Genomic DNA, 5,278 nt, shown 5'->3' with positions numbered 1-5,278 from the left:
GCAGTGCCCTGAGACAGGAGGGGTGTGTGCCTAACACTCCCAGCAGTGCCCTGAGACAGGAGGGGTGGGTGCAGAGTCCTCCCAGCAGTGCCCTGAGACAGGAGGGGTGGGTGCAGAGTCCTCCCAGCAGTGCCCAGAGACAGGAGGGGTGGGTGCAGAGTCCTCCCAGCAGTGCCCTGAGACAGGAGGGGTGGGTGCCTAACACTCCCAGCAGTGCCCTGAGACAGGAGGGGTGTGTGCCTAACACTCCCAGCAGTGCCCTGAGACAGGAGGGGTGGGTGCTGAGTCCTCCCAGCAGTGCCCTGAGACAGGAGGGGTGGGTGCAGAGTCCTCCCAGCAGTGCCCTGAGACAGGAGGGGTGGGTGCAGAGTCCTCCCAGCAGTGCCCAGAGACAGGAGGGGTGGGTGCAGAGTCCTCCCAGCAGTGCCCAGAGACAGGAGGGGTGGGTGCAGAGTCCTCCCAGCAGTGCCCTGAGACAGGAGGGGTGGGTGCCTAACACTCCCAGCAGTGCCCTGAGACAGGAGGGGTGTGTGCCTAACACTCCCAGCAGTGCCCTGAGACAGGAGGGGTGGGTGCAGAGTCCTCCCAGCAGTGCCCTGAGACAGGAGGGGTGGGTGCAGAGTCCTCCCAGCAGTGCCCAGAGACAGGAGGGGTGGGTGCAGAGTCCTCCCAGCAGTGCCCTGAGACAGGAGGGGTGGGTGCCTAACACTCCCAGCAGTGCCCTGAGACAGGAGGGGTGTGTGCCTAACACTCCCAGCAGTGCCCTGAGACAGGAGGGGTGGGTGCTGAGTCCTCCCAGCAGTGCCCAGAGACAGGAGGGGTGGGTGCCTAACACTCCCAGCAGTGCCCTGAGACAGGAGGGGTGCAACACATGTGTGTGAGGCTGGAAGTACCCACATGCATACTGCCTACAAGGGAACATGTCCCCATGAACTCATGTCAACAGACTCCACACACAAGTACAGTGATCACCAAGGATGCCACGAATGTTGCAGGTGGAGACATGGCCCTGCATGCATGGCCAAAGTAGAAGGGCTCCGTCACACACACAGCTCATGTAGACACAGCTCTGCGCTGAAGATTGGGAACACCCTGCAGGGAAGAGATCAGGTTACACAGAGGGAGGAATTCACCCTGGGACAATAGCACCATGCAGTAACTGCTTACATGAACAAAGAAAGTTAGCTAACACCTTGTGATGGCACACAGATCCCAGGGTCCCCCCAATGAGCAGCCCACTACTACATTTCCCACACACCCAACACATAAACACCACCCAAAACCATGTAGCAGCGCCACCAACACCAATACCAGCATAGCAGTAGTGTCAGAATGAAAAAAAAAATAAAGCTTTATTCAGCATGATCACAGTGTCCGTGGATTGCAGGCAGTTAAATATTCACAAAGCCCATAGGGCAGTCAATAAGTCTCAGCTGGATGGGGGACACAGTGGGATGCGTGTCCCCTAGCTTGCCTGCACAGTTACATGCCGTCGTCTTCCACAGGGGTGAGGCCATCAGGGGGGGGGGGAAGCACCAGGCACCGCAGGGACATCAGGGCAAAGGGGAGGCGTTGTGGGTGCAGGGATGGAGTACTCCACCACAGGGGGTGGGGCAGGGCCAAAGGCGGAGGCCAGGATGGCACTACACACCTTTGCAAGGTCCTCCAGGGAGTTCCCTGCACCCGAAGGATCCACAGGCCCCAAGGAGGGGGGGGGGGTCAGAGGGATGGGTCGCAGCGCCACCGGGGGAGGGCGTAGACAGGGGGGGAGAATCAACCACCGTGACCGAGGACTTCCTTGACCGCTTGCGGGGTGGTGTCACTGTGGGGCTCAGGGACAGAGCGGCCATGAAGGAGTCCTTGGGGGAGATGTGGCCAGGAGAGCTGAGGGGAGGGGATTTGGAGGGAGTGGACTGGGTGGAATGCGGACTCCCACTATGGCTGCGTGTCACACGTTTGCCCCCCGACCCAGTGGGTGTGCCTACCTCACCCTGTGTGTGCGTGTCAGGAGGAGTGCGGTGGACCTTCCCTGCTGGTGTGGGGCCTGTGTCTGTTGATGTGGGTGCATGCCGACGTCTGGGTGTACGTGGGACAGGCATGGGAGTGGGAAGTGTGGATGGGGCAGGGGTAGGTGGGGGTAGGTCGCGCTGCAGGAGACCCACTGCTGCAGTCAGTGTGGAGTCTATGGACCTCAGCAAGTTGCGTTGGTCAGCCTGCGATGAATGAATGCCCTCCAAGTATGCCTCGATGTTGTTGAGGGTTTGCCCGTGGGCATGGAGGACATTAAGGATCGCAGCCTGACCAACCTGCAGTTGCCGCTGGATGTCCACAGACTCAGCATTGGCGGCAGCAGTGGAGACAGGGGCAGGGGGTGCGGTGCCTGGCATGAAGGAGACATGCGGTGACCGGGCACGCTGGGAAGGGACACGAGCAAGTGGGAGGCGGCTGATGGGAACGGAGGGGGCGGTGCGAGGTGTTGTTCCTCTGTCAGCTGCTGGTGCAGCCTCCGCCCACTCGGAGACATCCTCCTCGGACCTGTCAGCTTCGTATTCTGATGTGCCAGTCGACAGGTCCTCGGCCACACTCTCCTCCGCCTCTGTCCCACTCGATGTGCCAGCCCCGATGTCACGGCTGGCACTGGTGCTCGGTCCCTCCGCCTGGTCTGTGTCCATGTCTCCCTCTGTGTCCCCCGACGATGCTGTGGGCAGGGTGGAGAGACAGAAATTAATCAGACACCTGTACACATCTGTCACATGAGTCCAATCTACATAGGTAACATTGCATAGCCTGAAAAGGAAGATCCCTAACATCTACTAAACAAGGTACCGATGTAGGGCATGAAACACACAGTTGGTTGAGCCACCATGCCACTGAAATACCATGGAGAGCATGAGACAATAGCTAAAGACAGGAAACGGAGTCTGACATAGCACCCAGGCCCTGGGGACAATCCAGCACTGCATCTGCACCACACAGCGTTGGCGAAAATACCGATGACCAGGGACCATATCCATGAACTTGAGACACATGCTGCATAGGTAATGCTGAAAACATGCACAACATGACTCGGTCACTGCACCTTGCGTGTGTGTCCAGACAAACATCACACACTGCCCAGACCCAGCAAGTAGAAATCTGGATTTGACATATAGGCTTTGCCCGCCCCAACCACCCCCTACACGAGGCAAATAGTTGAGACACAGGTGGCACCAACATCTCATAGTCTGGGTGATAAACACAGGGGCAGGCAAAATGCAAGATTGGACGCCAAACAGCCAAGGTGCGCCTGTACAAATAATGAGGTGCCAGTGCCCATCCTCAGATGAGTATAACAAGACACACAGGCACTAGCAACTGTGAGTATGAAGAAGGACATTCAGGTCAGGCTGCACAGTGGACACCTGTACAAAATAGCACGTCTATATACATGGTGCCAGGGGACAATGGCACAGAGCACAACCTACGCTGTAGACACTGAGAGTGTCCACGTTTATGATGACACATACAACACCGATGAAAAGGTGCCCCAGGGGACAGTAGTGGCCACGCAACTCCATGCTCCTGAATGGTAATGACTGCAACCCACGCCACCATCCCTGCACTATGCGTATCGCACACTCATGCACATCATGTCACAGGCCACTACATAGGACATGCGCGCTGTAAGGCATGACACATGAGAGACCAACTCCCATGTCTGGAGTCAGCATCAGTGCCAACTGACATGGAACCCACATGCAGTGAACTTGACAGGGCACAGCCAAGGTCCCAAAACCTGTTACACACCACCCCCACACATGATGCTACAGGCATAGTTCTCGTGGACAAAGCGCCAGCCTACATTACCTTGTGAAGGAGTGACTACACACAGACCAGGGAACACATTGCAAGGAGGGGAAGGGTGGCAGGGGCGCAGCGCTATACTGGGGCAAAATGGATCTGCACAGCACCTTTAAACCCTGGCAGTGAATTCATGCTACTGTGCCCTTACAAATGCCGGTGACACACAACACACACATGTACCTACCCCCTTCCGGCTGCTGCTTCGCCTGTAAGCGCCTCTCCAAGTCTGGAAATACCACCGGCAGCACACGCCTGTGGAGGTGGCTCAGACGGCGGCGGCCGCGGTTCTTGTGGCTCTCAGGTGAGTCCTCCAGCAGGACCCGTGCAATCCTCCGCGTCCAGCACCGGATATCCTGCCAGCGTTTCCTCACCTGGGACAGGCTCCGCCTCCGACCATCCACACCCCTCACGGCACTGACGGCTGTCAGCCAGATCTGCTCCTTGGCAGTGGCGCCTACCTGTGAGGAAGAACAAGTGACACCACATCAATACACCAGCCACATGTCACAGAGAGACATTTGATAACAAATTAGCTGGTAACAACAAGGCATGTCATGCAGGCAACGCATTGCACCTTTGTCATAGGGACATGATCCTCTGGTGAGGGAAAAAGCAGTACGTGCCATAGTGGGTACACAGGTGGAATGATGGCAATGTCACAATCAATGATCAAGGCTCACACTGTGCATCACACCCACCCCTCCTGTCTCAGGGCACTGCTGTTAGTGATAGGCACACACCCCTCCTGTCTCAGGGCACTGCTGTTAGTGATAGGCACACACCCCTCCTGTCTCAGGGCACTGCTGGGAGCACTCTGTACCCACCCCTCCTGTCTCAGGGCACTGCTGGGAGCACTCTTGTTAGAAAAGGTAGATGGACCGGGAGGGTCGGCCGGGGTCAGGAGGAGAGGTCTCCGGGGAGAGCCGTCTCCAGCGATCGTACAGACAAGTAACTTCCCCCCCACAGACAGATATCACACACGGATAAGGTTCAGCGTTCTTTATAAGCACTTAATTAAGGTACGGTTGAATGGTACAAGGAGGTCTGGACTCAGGGGTCCCCTCGATTAGAGTCTCGCAAGGTAGGGAAGGGGGTAGCGGGGCAGTCTATTTACCAATCAGGTAGTTCTGATGAGATGATGATGAGCTCACAATCCTTGAGCTTGGTGGTTAGGTGGTACGGGCCGCGGCAGCGCCAGCAGGTCCCGGTGGGGATGGTCGATACAACGGGCCGCGGCAGCGCCAGCAGGTCCCCGGGAGATATACGGTCCGCGGCAGCGCCAGCAGGTCCCGGTGAGGATGGTCGTTACAACGGGCCGCGGCAGCGCCAGCAGGTCCCAGGAAGATGACTGTTGCAGAAGGCCGCGGCAGCGTCAGCAGGTCCCGGTGAGGATGGTCGTTACAACGGGCCGTGGCAGCGCCAGCAGGTCCCCGGA

This window comes from Triturus cristatus, chromosome 6 (genome assembly GCF_964204655.1).
Source record: "Triturus cristatus chromosome 6, aTriCri1.1, whole genome shotgun sequence".
In the NCBI taxonomy this organism is placed as follows: domain Eukaryota; kingdom Metazoa; phylum Chordata; class Amphibia; order Caudata; family Salamandridae; genus Triturus; species Triturus cristatus.
The sequence above is the reverse complement of the archived record's forward strand: the minus strand, read 5'-3'. Positions refer to the sequence as shown.